Source organism: Arachis hypogaea, chromosome 13, assembly GCF_003086295.3.
Source record: "Arachis hypogaea cultivar Tifrunner chromosome 13, arahy.Tifrunner.gnm2.J5K5, whole genome shotgun sequence".
NCBI classification, from domain to species: Eukaryota; Viridiplantae; Streptophyta; class Magnoliopsida; order Fabales; family Fabaceae; genus Arachis; species Arachis hypogaea.
Window position 1 is genome coordinate 56,222,349 of NC_092048.1, and position 16,682 is coordinate 56,239,030.

General features: G+C 37.2%; 1 non-coding gene across 1 annotated transcript; it reads left to right on the plus strand.

The window, feature by feature from the left end:
• Positions 1-10,005: 10,005 nt before the first annotated feature.
• Positions 10,006-10,113, plus strand: LOC112740016 (small nucleolar RNA R71). The gene has a single exon (XR_003170953.1). It is a non-coding gene; the product is annotated as a small nucleolar RNA R71 (small nucleolar RNA).
• The last annotated feature ends 6,569 nt before the right edge of the window (positions 10,114-16,682 follow it).

Sequence of the window (16,682 nt, forward strand, 5' to 3'; positions counted from 1 at the left end):
GAACCATACACAGAACCACCACCTTTCCAACACAACTACTCTCATGAACCACCACCTCAATATTCACCATCTCCATATCATTATCAAGATGAACCACCTTCCTATTATGAATGCTCTCTCCCAACCAATGAATCCTCATATCCACCCCAACCTCCAATGGATGACAGACTTCGTGTTATTCTTCAAAAGCAAGAAAGGATGAATAAGAGTGTGCTAAATTTCGCGGCTGCCTTAGGCGAGTTAGTAAATATAATAGCTTCCCAATATCTGAGCACTCAAGGAACTCCCATGGCTACATGTGGAAAATCAAAAGAAGAGCAAAGCATGAAGGAGACACTAGAAACTTTGGTGGACAATGAGAAACATGGCTTTGTATTGGAACAAATGGAGGAAGCCATAATAGTTGCAGAGGAAAAAGTGGTTGAAGACTTAGGAGATGCTGAACCTCCATGGGAAAGTCAGGTTATAAAACCACCTTCCAAGGCGATTGAAATTGATGCTGAGGAGGGTGTACAACCTCCAATGCATATCATGACTAAGGGCTTGGAAGAGGTCGATCAAGAGAGGAGATTAAAGAAGAAGAAGCACAGCCTCCCATGCCCTCGATAAGCAATAAAGAAGAGATTGAATTGGAGAAAAGCTACCAAGAGGAAGAGGTTGAAATTAAAGAAGTTTGCAAAGAGGTGGAAGTTGTCAAAGAGCACAAGGGAGTGGAGCTTGAAATCACCTTGCCGAAGTTATTGGAGACCCCTCCCCCTAAGTTTCCATCATCCTTCACAACATTCAAGTGGGTAAAATTCATATCCCTTAGCTTTCTAATTCCACTTGAATATGGGCTACTGGAGACGGATGGTCAACTTAGAGCTCTTTGTGGCATTAAGAGTAAGAGGAAGATGGTCAGTGGTAAGAATTGTCCTACAAGGTTCATTATGGTTGGAATCTTTAAGTTTAAACGCAATGGTTGGTATAAAGCTCAACTGAATGGGTCTAGGAAGCTGTTTGGATGTCTCAGTGAGAATTCCGACTATTCACCACCCAAGTGGAAAAATGATGATCAACAAGAAGATGGGTGCAAAGTCAAGGTCTGGGACCCCGGAATTCAATCTAGAAATCAGCACTCTTAGGGCCTTGTCACTTGCTTTAACTTACTTGAAGGCTTTCTACGCCTAGTTTGGGACCCCGGAAGTTGTTGGAATTCCAAACACTGGTGGAGATTTTTGGATGAATTCAAGCATAAGCCACCATAACAGGAAGCTCATCAAATGTCTAACTTAAGGACTTTAACTAAAAGTGCTAGGTGGGAGACAACCCACCATGGTATGATCGTTTCTTTTTCAATTTTATTTCATGTTGTTTGCTTTTATTTTATTTTAATTTCATTGAACCTAGAATTATTCATAGCATCTACATTAGCATTGCATACTGCATAATTGCATAAAAAAAACGCACGCGACGCGGCAGCGTCGCTGACGCGTCCGCGTCACTAGTGCGTCGGGAAGAAAAGAATTGAATAGAGAGTCATGCGAGAGCATGGCTAGAGGCGTGCCTTTGGCACAAATTGATCTACGCGACTGCGTCGCTGACGCGTCCGCGTCATGTGAAAAAATGCCTCCCCACGCGTCCGCGTCACCCACGCGGCCGTGTGACCTGGAAATCGACGTAAGAAAGGGTGCACGACCGAAAGTTGTGCGAGAGTGGTGCTGGACTGGTGCTGATCGCATAAGCCTTACCACGTGGACACATGGCTCACGCGTCCGCGTCATATCCCCATGATGGCCACTCACGCGATCGTGTCGACCATGCGACCGCGTCACCCTGGATTTTGGCAAAACTAAGTTTTGAACAGAGAGTTGTGCGAGCGCGAGGCTGCACTCGCGCCAATCGCACAAATCAGGCCACGCGTCTGTGTGCCCCACGCGTCCGCGTCACCTGACCTTATTGCACACCACGCGACCGCGTCACTCACGCGTCCGCGTCGCCTGCGCCGCACAGCTTATCCAGATCAGCCAATTATCTTATCTTTTCTTCCCCAATCCTAATTTCTTCTATCTTTTCTTCTCTCTTCTTTCTTTCGTACTTTATTTCTTTCCCTGCTCATTCTTCTTATCTTTTATTTTTATTTGCATACTTTCATTGCATTTTAATTTTGTATATTTTTATTTTTTTTCTAAATTTATTATTTTACCATTGGTGTTCAAATGTTCTTATTCAACTGTTATATCTTTTCTGGTATTATCTTAGTGCTTATGACTTGTTTTATTCTAATTGGGTAACATTATTTAAATCAATGCTAATCTTTTATGATACTTGTACTTCTCTTGCATTGATATGAACTTATACTATCTTGCATTACCCACATTCCCCTCTCCTTTGTTGCAAATTCTGCACCACTGGTATGCCATGTGCTTCTATTATTTTCTCACGTACATGTTGAAGCTTCCATGTAAATGAGACCTTTATCAATTGGCTTTGACCCACCCATACTTCATTTATTTTTTTATCTTTATTATTGGGTTACCTTTCTTCCCTTTTTCTTTCAGGATGGCCACCAGGAAGAGAACCGGAAGACGTTTACATGGGGAGACAGACAAGTCCATCTGCAAAATCTTCGGAAAAAAGTGCCAGTTGGAATAGCCCATCCACCTGCACATCTCAGCATGCACCGAGGACGGTGCAATCTTTAAGTGTGGGGAGGTCGATACCGATCTCCATGGGTTAGTTACTCTTCTATCTCAACACCAATGGTTTATTTTTCTTGTTAGTTGTTGCATTTGCATATTTGATTGCATGTTTATTTGATTTTATGCATTTAGTTACTACTTGGTTGAAGTAATATTTTCTTTTTCAAGAAATTTTTATAGTATTTCACTAATTTAAATTGGAAAATTTTTGTGTTAAATTGTTTGAAGTTGTATCTGGAACATGGTTTTTGAGCCAAAGAACACACAACCTGTGAGATTTGAGCTTATTCATATGGTTACATTATTTAACCATAAATATTTTATTCTTGTGTGTTTACTTCTCTATAATTGTGATCTTTACTTTGTTTCAGTCTATATGTCCAATATTTAGTGTATTTACATGTTTGCATATGATTGAGGCCATTATTTGATTTTAGCTCACTTATCCCAAATAAACCTACCCTTTACATCACCATTGTTAGCCACCTTGAGCTTTTTAATCCCCATTTGTTCTATATTTTACCACATCACTAGCCTTAAGCGGAAAACAAATTAATTATCCCAATTGAATCTTTGGTTAGCTTAAGATAGTGTGTTAATTAAGTGTGGAGAAACTGTGGGAACATGGGTTAATAAGGGAATGTGTTATATTTTTAATTTGATAAAATATTTGGAATTTAGGTACCTACTCATGTGAGACTAGAAAAATTAAAAATCCATGTGCATTGATAAGTTATGTTTATTTTTCTATTTTTAAAACCAAAAAAAAAAAGAAAAAGAATAAGAAAAGAAAAAGAGCAAATTAAATAAGGGGACAAAATTACCCCAATGTTAAGTTAATGAAAAAAAAATCAATGCATGTGTGATAAAATTAAAGAAAAGTTGATACATGAGCATGTGATACAAAAGTAAAAATTTTGGGTAGCTAGGCATGAATTAGAATTATATAGAGTATATGTTAGGTAAAAGCTTAGGTTAATTAAAGATTCAATTTATAGCTCACTTAGCCATATATATACCCTCACCCTTACCTTAGCCCCATTACAACCTTAAAAAGATCTCATGATGTTTGCATTGGTACATTAAATATTTGTTGATTGAATAGATGAAGAACAAAGTTTAGAAAGCATGATTAGAGAAGAGTAGAGTGATTGACCCTAGACACTTGAGAGTTAGAGTGATATACACTACCAGTAAGGGTTCAGTGCTCAATTCTATGTTCTCTACTTTCATGAGCTATCTTCTTACAAGTTTACTTGTCTTTTATTGTATAATTTGAATTAGTGAAATCTGATTCATGTTTTGGAGAACTCATTTATTTTTAACCAAGTAGGTAGAAACATTTTGCACGTAGTTGCATTCATATAGATAGGTTGCATTGCATTGCATGAGTTTCACATGTTCCTACTCATTTATTTTATCTCATTTCCTCTTCATCTTTTAGCTTCTCTTGAGTTTAGCATGAGGACATGCTAATGTTTAAGTGTGGGGAGGTTGATAAACCACTATTTTATGGTTTATCTTGTGCTCAATTGAGTGGTTTTTATCAACTCTTTACCCACTTATTCATACTATTTGCATGGTTTTACATTTTCCTTCCTAATTATGTGCTTTGATTGAAAACATGCTTCTTTGGCCTTAAGTTCCCTATGTTTAAATCCTCTCTTATTACCATTAGATGCCTTGATATGTGTGTTAAGTGATTTCAGAGATTACAGGGCAGGAATGGCTCAGAGGATAGAAAGGAAGCATGCAAAAGTGGAAGGAATACAAGAAGTTGGAGAAATTGCTAAGCTGTCCAGCCTGACCTCTTCGCACTCAAACGGCGATAACTTTAGCTACAGAGGTCCAAATGACGCGGTTTCAGTTGCGTTGGAAAGCTAACGTCTGGGAATTTGATTTGATATATAATATACCATAGTTTCCCTGACGCTAGGCAACGCGACCGTGTACTCCATGCGGACGCGTCGTAGTGACAAAAAACCAGCGTGGCAGATTTCTTCTCCGGCGATTTCTGGGCTGTTTTTGACCCAGTTTTCAGCCCAGAACACACAGATTAGAGGCTATAAAGTAGGGGAATGCATCCATTCATTAACAAGCTTTCATATTCACAATTTTAGGAGTAGATGTAGTTTTTAGAGAGAGAGGTTCTCTCCTCTCTCTTAGGATTAGGATTTAGGATTTCTCTTAGTTTTAGGAGTGACTCTCAATCCCAGGTTCAATGTTCTTTTTATTTCTTTTCTCAATTTAATTTATGAACTCTTTATGTTTAGATTGATCTTCTATTATTAATGCAATTCGAGGTATTTTCAGATTTAATTTTGCTTTGCTTTATTTATAAATGCTTTTAATTCAATTTAGATATTTTCCCCTTTTAGCTTTGGTTAAATAATTGGTGACTCTTGAGTTATCAAACTCATTGTTGATTGAAAATTGGAATTCTTCAAGAATTAATTTAAGTTCCAATAACTCTAACTTTTTTCCAGGAAAGACTAGGATCTGAGGAATAAAAATTAATTCATCCACTTAACTTACCTTCATAGTTAGAGGTTAACAAAGTGGGAGAAAAATCCAATTCTCATTACAATTGATAAGGATAACCAGGATAGGACTTTCAGTTTTAATACCTTGCCAAGAGTTTATTTTATTATTACTATTATTCTTATTGTTCAACATTACTTGCTCCTTCTTTCCAAAACCCCTAATTTACAAGACTCATAACCAATAATAAGAACATACCTCCCTGCAATTCTTTGAGAAGACGACCCGAGGTTTAAATACTCGGTTATCAATTTTAAAGGGGTTTGTTACTTGTGACAACCAAAACGTTTGTGAGAAAGGTTGATTGTTTGGTTTAGTAACTATACTTGCAACGAGAGTTTACTATAACCTCTAAACCATCAATCTTCAGTTCTTTCAAGTATACCACTTGAAAATCCTTAAGATGCTTGATAGGTCTTGAGCAGACAGGTCATGAAACTTGGGAAGCAAATTGATCAAACCGTTCTTCAACTCAAAGTTAGCATCCAAGTCGGGGTAGCGGAGTTGTAGTGGTTGAAGAGTGAAATCTAGTGCACCCGCCTCCTTGAGAGTAACTATCCTTGGAGCGGCCATGGTCTCAGTACCTAATTCAGTGGAAGCAACGTCAATAAAGTCAACAAAAGAATTAATGGTTCCTCCTTCAAATGACACCTCAAATTCAACTTCGGAAAAGGTTGGTGATTCGGCGGAAGCCGCATCACTAACCCCAAAGGTCAACCGATGCCGAACTTGCCTAATATGTAACAAAGTTTTTTCAATTTCGGGATCAAATGGGGATAAGCACGGATCCGGCAACGAACGCGTCATTCAATAGAAGAAACATAAAGTTCATGATAACAAAATATACTAAAGTAAGGTAACTACCAATTACTACTAAATATAAATCCTAACTAAGAACCAAACCAAAAAATGATCAAGAAAAGAGCAACTATTCACATATGAACATATTAACACCAACCAATAATATGGAACACATATGCAATTCCCCAGCAACGGCTCCAAAAACTTCATGTGGGATAAATGCCGGCTTAGAAATGTGCAAAGGATTTTTCAAGTCAATGTCGCAAGTTTAGCCTAAACAGACAAATGATCCCAAATCAACATCTAGAAGAATGTCAGAATAATCAAATCAATTACCGAGAATGAAATTCCGGGTCGTTTTCCCTAGGAATTGCAATAAGATGCACATCATTGGTTAGGAATTTTTTAGGGGTTTTTGAGTTTAGTGTGAAAAAAAGTAAAGTGACTAGAATTTAAAGGCAATGAACAACTAACAACTAAATTAAAGCAAATAAAGTTATCAATCAAACAATTAATTAACTAACAAGCATGCAATAAAAGATAGCAATAATAATGGCATATAACTAAATTCAAGGCATCAAGCTAAGAGAGCTAAAGAATCAAAGTTAACAAGAGAAATGACAATCAATCAATATAAGAGACCTTATCTAGGGGTGAGAATCAGAATTCCTATCCTCATTGTCTTCCTCAAGTGTGATGGTAAATGCTTATTACTCTCACTTAGTTATCCTCTAACAATTGAAGAAAATTCAAGTGAGTATAATTAATTCTAGTCCACAAGTCCTAGTCAATTTCTAGTGAAAGACTAGATATAGTGGAGTTCAAGCTAACTAGCAACCTTTAATTACCAATCAATACTTGATTTTTACAATTCAAGAGTCTCTAATTAGTCAACCCCAAAGCCAAAAATGAAAATCTACTCTATAATCATAAGTGACATTTTCTCAAACACTTGGTGAGCAATAACAAAAGACATCATAAAATTGAGAAAGCAATCCAAATTAAAGCTACTCACTATCAATAATAAAAAATAACAAATCAAATAACACAAGTGAAACATGAAAAACCTCAATGCATTACTAGAAATTAAATCCAACAAGATCCAAAATCATAACCCAAAATAACTAAAATTGCAAGAGTGCTAAGTAAAATTAGAGAAGAGAAACTACAATGATAGTAATAAAAACTGAAATTGATAAAGGTCTAATCCATGGATTGAAGTAAAAGTAAACAAAGAACACTAAAATCTAGAGAGAAGGAGGAGTCTCTCTTTCTAAAACTCAAAACTATGTAAAATCTAACTAATGGAATGTTGTGTCCAAGCTTCCTTCACCCCTCAGCCTCTAATCTTCGAATTAGGCTTGAATCTGGGCCAAAAAGAGCTCAAAAATCACCCCCAGTGTCTTTCCATTAATGAGACACGTGAAAGCATTCCCGCGTATATGGCAATGTAGTCCGTGTACGTGAACGAAGGGGGCAAACGGAACATGCGTATGCAGCATCAAGGATGTGTACGCATGTCAGCAGAAATCCAAAATCTTCATTTCTTCAAGATTTCCTACTCTTGCTTGCCTCCTTTTCCATTTCTTCCAATTTATCCTTGATTCTAAAATATAAAATCACTTAACAGACATATCAAGGCATCGAATGGAATTTGAGGGAATTAAATTTAGCATTTTTAGAGTCTAAAAAGCATGTTTTTACAATTAAGTACAATTTGGAAGGACATCAAAAAGGTATGTTATTTGAGTGAATAAATGTGAGTTTGTGTGATGAAATCCATTCAATTCAAGCCAAAATTTATCATCAAATATGGATTCATCATAGTTGCTCCTCTTTAAGCATCATCCATGCAGAACATAGTGATTTTCAACTCAAGGCATCCACCACCACGTTCGCTTTTCCCGGATGGTAACTCAGCTCAAAGTCGTAGTCCTTCAGTAACTCCATCCACCTCCTCTGCTGCATATTAAGCTCCTTCTAATCAAAAAGATATTTCAAACTTTTATAATCAGAGAAACTTGGAACTTAACCCTATAGAGGTAATGCCTTCACACATTCAGCGCAAACACAACTACAGCAAGTTCTAGGTCGTGCGTCAGGTAATTAACTTCATGAGGTCTCAACTGTCGTGAAGCATACGCCACCACACACCCTAGACCCTTCAATGAAGCATTGCAATACACCTCAAATGGTTTATTCAGTTCGGGTAACACGAGCACAGGCGCTATAGTCAACTTTTGCTTCAAGCTTGAAAGCTTTCTTCTCATTCAGACGTCCAGACAAACAGCACATCTTTGCAGGTTAACTTTGTCATTGGCAAAGCTAATTATGAGAAGCCTTTGATGAACCTCCGATAATAACCAGCTAAACCTAGAAAAATCCTTATCTCAGTTACTGATGTCGGTCACCCCCAATCCGCTACTGCTTCTACCTTAGAGGGATCTACAGCTATCCCTTATTTGCTTACTACATGGCCTAGAAACTTCACGTCGTCTTTCCAGAACTCACATTTTGATATTTTTGCATAGAGTTTCCTTTCCTTCAAGATCTATAACATAGTTCGTGTAACACCTTAACTTTTAGAACCTCATGATCGTACTAAAAGTCCGAGCGCTACTTACCTCTAAACCTTTTTATTATATACTAACTTTATTTAATATTGATCTTTCGCGAATACGAACTGCAACTTTAATTAAGAAAACAAATATTCTTATGTTAAACTACTTAATCACAAATATATATATATATATATATATATATATATACATATATACATAGACTTATTCCAATATTCTGAAAAACAAATTCTACCCCTCTAAAAACCAAAACAATAAATGACGAGGGGAAAATAAAATCTAAGAACTTAACTCGTAAACTCAATCTTCTATGCTCTTGTAGCTCCGCACTAAACCTTCACACCTATAGCTGAAAGGGGGTGGAAATAGGGGGTAAGAACTAGGGAGTTCTTAGTAGGGTCGGGGTAGTTAGTTAAGTTCGTTATCTAAATTTGAAACTCATATTTTCCTTATAAAAATTTCAAGCAAATTGACATTTCATATATTTCACCACTTACTAAGAAACCATTTTAACCAAAGCCTACCGTTGGTCCTTCCAATCACAGCATTTGGCTCAAATAAAATCAACTCGGCTTACGGTCCAATTCAACACGAATCACCATCAAAACTCAATCACAAAACAGAATCAATCATAGGCACAAACCATGCAAGACAAACATAAATCAGAGAGCAATTACAGAACATAGAATCCAATCACAAGCACACACAAGTATGGTGCATGTCTAGTCCTATATAGGCCATGAGCTCATGTGTTGGTTTGTTGTCCGTTTCCCGACACTGGTCATGAGATAAGCATTTCGTTCCGCCGTCTTTATCTCAGCCAACGTTCCCTCCATGAGCGTCACGCATCGCCGTCCTCATGGGGGAACCTTCCTTCCGGTCTCCAGTGAGCGTTACGTATCGCCGTCCTCACTGAGTCGTCCTTATAGTATCAAGTGAGCGTTACGTATCGCCGTCCCCATTAGAGACTTAGCACTAAGGCCCAAACAACACTCAATTTCTTTTCAATCTTTACTCTCTACTCTGCTGTGGTAGAGATGCATTTAATTAGTACCTTCTTTTCTATCGTTTAATTAGGCCTCTTTAGTACTGTTGGATGATTCCTTCAATCCATTCAGACTCTGAGAAATCATATTGACTTGCTGAGTCAATATTTTATTCTTAGCCAATATGGCATTCAGAGTATCAATTTCAAGAACTCCCTTCTTCATAGGCGTCCCATTATTCACAAGATTTCTTTTAGAAGTGTGCATGAACTGGTTATTTGCAACCATGTCAATGAGTTCTTGAGCTTCTGCAGGCGTTTTCTTTAGGTGAATGGATCCACCTACAGAATGGTCCAGTGACATCTTTGATAATTCAGACAGACCATCATAGAATATATCCAGGATGGTCCATTCTGAAAGCATGTCAGAAGGACACTTTTTGGTCAGTTCCTTGTATCTTTCCCAAGCTTCATAGAGGGATTCACCTTCCTTTTGTCTGAAGATTTGAACATCCACTCTAAGCTTGCTAAGCTTTTGAGGAGGAAAGAACTTGGCTAAGAAAGTCGTGACCATCTTATCCCAAGAGTTCAGGCTGTCTTTGGGTTGAGAGTCCAACCATATTCTAGCTCTGTCTCTTATAGTAAACGGGAAGAGCATAAGCCTATAGACCTCGGGATCAACCCCATTGGTCTTAACAGTATCACAGATCTGCAAGAATTCAGTTAAGAATTGAAATGGATCTTCGGATAGAAGTCCATAAAACTTGCAATTCTGTTGTATCAGAGAAACTAGTTGAGGTTTCAGCTCAAAATTGTTTGCTCCAATGGCAGGGATTGAGATGCTTCTTCCATGTAAATTGGAATTAGGTGCAGTAAAGTCACCAAGTATCTTCCTTGCATTGTTATTATTTTCAGCCATGTCTCCTTCTTTTTCGAAATTTTCAGTCAGATTTTCTCCAGAGAGTTGTGCTTTAGCTTCCCTTAGCTTCCTCTTCAGAGTCCTTTCAGGTTCAGGATCAGCTTCAACAAGAATGTTCTTATCCTCGTTCCTGCTCATATGACAAAGAAGGAAATAACAAAGAAAGTATAGAATCCTCTATGACACAGTATAGAGATTCCTTTATGTGAGTAGAAGAAGAAAAGAAATTCGAACACAGAAAGAGGGAGAGGGTTCGAATTTTTAAGAAGAAGAGAAGTGTTAGTAGAGAAATAAATAATTAGAAGGAGATGAGAGAGGGAATTTTTGAAAATAATTGAAAAGAAAAGAAAAATATTTTTGTTTTTAATTTAAAATTAAAATTAAAATTTGAAAATTTTTAAAAAAATGAAATTAAATTAAAAGTTAAAACAATTAGTTAATTAAAAAGGAATTTTGAAAAAGAGGGAAGGGATTTTCGAAAATTCGAAAGAGAGAGTTAGATAGATAGTTTTGAAAAAGATATGATTGAAATAGTAAACTTTTAAAATCAAACGAAAAGTCAAGTAGTGAAAAAGATTTGAAAATCAATTTTTGAAAAGATAAGAAGTTAGAAAAGAAGTTAGAAAAGATTTTGAAAATTAAAGTTGATTACTTGACTAACAAGAAACAAAAAGATATGATTTTGAAATTTAAAGATTGAACCTTTCTTAATAGGCAAGTAACAACTTGAAAAATTTTTTGAATCAATCACATTAATTATTAGTAAAGATTTTGAAATTATGAAACAAAATAAGAAAAAGATTTTGAAAATTAATTTGAAATTTTCGAAAATATGAAAGAAAAATTGAAAAAGATTTGATTTTTGAAAAAGATTTGAAAAAGATAGAATTTTTTAATTGAAAATTTGATTTGACTCATAAGAAACAACTAAATTTTAAAAATTTTTGAAAAAGTCAACTCAAATTTTCGAATTTGATGAGAAGAAAAAGGGAAAGATATTTTTTTTATTTTTGAATTTTTAATGATGAAAGAGAAAAACATCAAAAAAAGACATAATGCATGAAAATTTTGGATCAAAACAAATGATGCATGCAAGAACACTATGAATGTCAAGATGAACACCAAGAACACTTTAAATGTCAAGATGAACACCAAGAACTTATTTTTGAAAATTTTGAAGAAAAGAAAAACATGCAAGACATCAAACTTAGAAATTTTCAAACTTTAGACACTAATAATTCAAAAATGCATATGGAAAACAAGAAAAGACGCAAAACAAGAAATTTTAAAGATCAAACAAGAAGACTTACCAAGAACAACTTGAAGATCATGAAGAACACCATGCATGAGTTTTTCAAAAATTTTCAAGAAAAATTAAAAAGATGCAATTGACACCAAACTTAAAAATTGACACTAGACTCAAACAAGAAACATCAAATTTTTGGTTTTATGATTTTATAAATTTTTTGGATTTTTTTTTCGAAAATTATTTTGAAAAGGAAAATAAGGATTTCAGAATTTTTAATGAGAATTCCAGGAATCTTGCAATGTTAGTCTAAAGCTCCAGTCCAGGAATTAGACATGGCTTACTAGCCAGCCAAGCTTTCAGTGAAAGCTCCGGTCTAAAATACTAGACATGGCCAATGGCCAGCCAAGCTTCAGCAGATATTGATACCTCCCATGTATACAACAACTATGTGTGCAACTGCCAAATAGGTGAAGATCAACAAGCTCTTGTGATGATAAATTGAAACCCCGGTCCAAAAGATTAGACATGGCTTACAGCCAGCCATGATTTAACAGATCATCATGAAACACTAGAATTCATTCTTAACAATTCTGAATAAAAATGTATTTTTGAAAATAATTTTTTTTCGAAAATAAGAATAATAAAAATAAAAAGGTTAAAATTAAAATAAAATTACCTGATCTGAGCAACCAGATGAACCGTCAGTTGTCCAAACTCGAACAATCCCCGGCAACGGTACCAAAAACTTGGTGCATGAAATTGTGATCATCAATGGTGCCAACAACTTGGTACGCACAATTGTAATCTCAACTCTTTATCACAACTTCACACAACTAACCACCAAGTGCACTGGGTCGTCCAAGTAATAAACCTTACGTGAGTAAGGGTCGATCCCACGGAGATTGTCGGCTTGAAGCAATCTATGGTCACCTTGTAAATCTCAGTCAGGCGGATTCAAATGGTTATGGAGATTTGATAAATAAAAGATAAATAAAATATAAAATAAAGATAGAGATACTTATGTAATTTATTAGTGAGAATTTCAGATAAGCGTATGGAGATGCTTTCGTTCCTCCTGACCCTCTGCATTCCTGCTGTCTTCATCCAATCATTCCTACTACTTTCCATGGCAAGCTGTACGTTGGGCATCACCGTTGTCAATGACTACTTCCCGTCCTCTCAGTGAAAATGGTCCAAGATGCTCTGTCACAGCACGGCTATTCATCTGTCAGTTCTCGATCATACTGGAATAGGATCCATTGATCCTTTTGCGTCTGTCACTACGCCCAGCACTCGCGAGTTTGAAGCTCGTCACAGCCATCCCTTCCCAGATCCTACTCGGAATACCACAGACAAGGTTTAGACTTTCCGGATCTCAGGAATGGCCATCCATGGGTTCTAACTTATACCACGAAGATTCTAATATCTCGGACTCGGTCCCCTGTACTAGATATCCAAGAGATACCCATTCAATCTAAGGTAGAACGGAAGTGGTTGTCAGGCACGCGTTCATAAGTTGGGAATGATGATGATTGTCACGATCATCACATTCACATTGAAGTGCGAATGAATATCTTAAAAGCGGAATAAGTTTGTATTGAATAGAAAAACAGTAGTACTTTGCATTAATTCATGAGGAACAGCAGAGCTCCACACCTTAATCTATGGTGTGTAGAAACTCTACCATTGAAAATACATAAGTGATGAAGGTCCAAGCATGGCCGAGAGGCCAGCCCCCAAACGTGATCTAAAGATAAAACTAAAGATGTAAATACAATAGTAAAAAGTCCTATTTATGCTAAACTAGTTACTAGGGTTTACAGAGATAAGTAAATGATGCAGAAATCTACTTCCGGGGCCCACTTGGTGTGTGCTTGGGCTGAGCATTGAGCTTTACACGTGTAGAGGCTTCTCTTGGAGTTGAACGCCAGTTTGTAACCTGTTTCTGGCGTTTAACTCCACTTTGCAACCTGTTTCTGGCGTTTAACTCCAGAATGCAACATGGAACTGGCGTTGAACGCCAGTTTGCATCATCTAAACTTGAAAAAAGTATGGACTATTATATATTGCTGGAAAGCCCTGGATGTCTACTTTCTAACGCAATTGCGAGCACACCATTTGGAGTTCTGTAGCTCGAGAAATTCCACTTTGAGTGCAGGAAGGTCAGAATCCAACAGCATCTGCAGTCCTTCTTCAACCTCTGAATCTAATTTTTGCTCAAGTCCCTCAATTTCAGCCAGAAAATACTTGAAATTAAAGAAAAACACACAAACTCATCGTAAAGTCCAGAAATGTAATTTTTAATTAAAAACTAATAAAAATATACTAAAAAATAACTAAATCATACTAAAAACTATGTAAAAACAATGCCAAAAAGCGTATAAATTATCCGCTCATCAAGCCACTACAGCGGGAACTCATAGGGCATGTCGGGGTTAAACTGTGGATTGTCAATCAGGTGACTGAAGGGATGATCACGCAGAATGTATGATGCGTGAGCATCTTTCCTATCTTTTTCTAGTGAATTTGCATATAATTTGTTAAGTTTAATCAAGAATTATTTATCTTTTAGCCACTATGGATGCTACTTTGAGCCTTGTGCAATTCTGTTTATTTTAGGTAGCATTCGGCTGGATTTGATGGAGTTTCTGCAGCACAAGAATTAAAGGAGATGACAGCGAGGAGCGACGCGTGCGCGTACATGACGCGTGCGCGTGATTTAGAGCTTTCTGGTGCACGAAATCACAATGACACTTTTGCAATCCCGCACAACTAACTAGCAAGTGCACTGGGTCGTCCAAGTAATACCTTACATGAGTAAGGGTCGATCCCACGGAGATTGTCGGCTTGAAGCAAGTTATGGTTATCTTGTAATTCTTAGTTAGGATATCAGTAATGATTCTTAGTTTTAATTGTAAAAAGTAAATGAACATGAAATAAATACTTGTTATGCAGTAATGGAGAACAGGTTGAGGTTTTGGAGATGCTCTGTCTTCTGAACCTCTACTTTTCTACTGTCTTCTTCTACACGCACGCAAGGCTCCTTCCATGGCAAGCTGTATGTTGGTGGATCACTATTGTCAATGGCTACCATCCATCCTATCAGTGAAAATGGTCCAAATGCGCTGTCACTGCATGGCTAATCTTCTGTCGGTTCTCACTCATGTTGGAATAGGATCCATCGATCCTTTTGCGTCTGTCACTACACCCAACACTCGTGAGTTTGAAGCTCGTCACAATCATCCCATCCCAGATCCTACTCGGAATACCACAGACAAGGTTTAGACTTTCTGGATCTCAGGAATGGCCGCCAATAATTTAGCCTATACCGCGAAGACTTTGATCTCACGGATTCGAATGCTCTGTTGTTAGGAGATGCAATCAAACACGTGAACCGGGAATCAAAGAGATACACACTCAATCTAAGGTAGAACGGAAGGGGTTGTCACGCACGCGTTCATAGGTTGAGAATGGTGATGAGTGTCACGGATCATCACATTCATCATGGTTAAGTACGAGCGAGTATCTTAGAACAGAAACAAGCGTGATTGAATAGAAAACAGAAGTAATTGCATTAATCCATCGAGACACAGTAGAGCTCCTCACCCCCAACCATGGAGTTTAGAGACTCATGCCGTAGAGGATACAAAATTCAGATGTGAAATGTCATGAGGTATAAAATAAATCTCTAAAAGTAGTTTTTATACTAAACTAGTAGCTAGGATTACAGAAAATAAGTAACTAAGTGCAGATAGTGCAGAAATCCACTTCCGGGGCCCACTTGGTGTGTGCTTGGACTGAGCATTGAGCTTTACACGTGTAGAGACTTCTCTTGGAGTTAAACGCCAGGTTGCAACCTGTTTCTGGCGTTTAACTCTGGTTTGCAACCTGTTTCTGGCGTTTAACTTCAGAATAGGGCAGGAAGTTGGCGTTTGAACGCCAGTTTGCGTCGTCAAAACTCGGAAAAAGTATGGACTATTATATATTGATGGAAAGCCCTGGATGTCTAATTTTCAACTCAATTGAGAGCACGCCAATTGGGTTTCTAAAGCTCCAGAAAATCCACTTCGAGTACAGGAGGGTCAGAATCCAACAGCATCTGCAGTCCTTTTTCAGCCTCTGAATCAGATATTTGCTCAGGTCCCTCAATTTCAGCCATAAAATACCTGAAATCACAGAAATATAGTAAAGACTAACTAAATCATACTAAAAACTACCTAAAAACAATGCCAAAAAGCGTATAAATTATCCGCTCATCACAACACCAAACTTAAATTGTTGCTTGTCCCCAAGCAACTGAAAATCAAATAGGATAAAAAGAAGAGAATATACTATAAATTCCGAAATATCAATGAAACTTAGCTCCAATTAGATGAGCGGGACTGGTAGCTTTTTGCCTCTGAACAGTTTTGGCATCTCACTTTATCCTTTGATGTTCAGAATGATTGGCATCTATAGGAACTCAGAATTCAGATAGTGTTATTGATTCTCCTAGTTTAGTATGTTGATTCTTGAACACAGCTACTTTATGAGTCTTGGCCGTGGCCCTAAGCACTTTGTTTTCCAGTATTACCACCAGATACATAAATGCCACAAACACATAACTAGGTGAACCTTTTCAGATTGTGACTTAGCTTTGCTAAAGTCCCCAATTAGAGGTGTCCAGAGTTCTTAAGCACACTCTTTTTTTGCTTTGGATCACGACTTTAACCGCTCAGTCTCAAGCTTTTCACTTGACACCTTCACGCCACAAGCACATGGTTAGGGACAGCTTGGTTTAGCCGCTTAGGCCATGATTTTATTCCTTTTGGCCCTCCTATCCAATGATGCTCAAAGCCTTGGCTCCTTTTTACCTTTGCCTTTTGGTTTAAAGGGTTACTGGCTTTTTTCTCTTGCCTTTTGGTTTAAAGAGCTTTTGGTTTTTTCT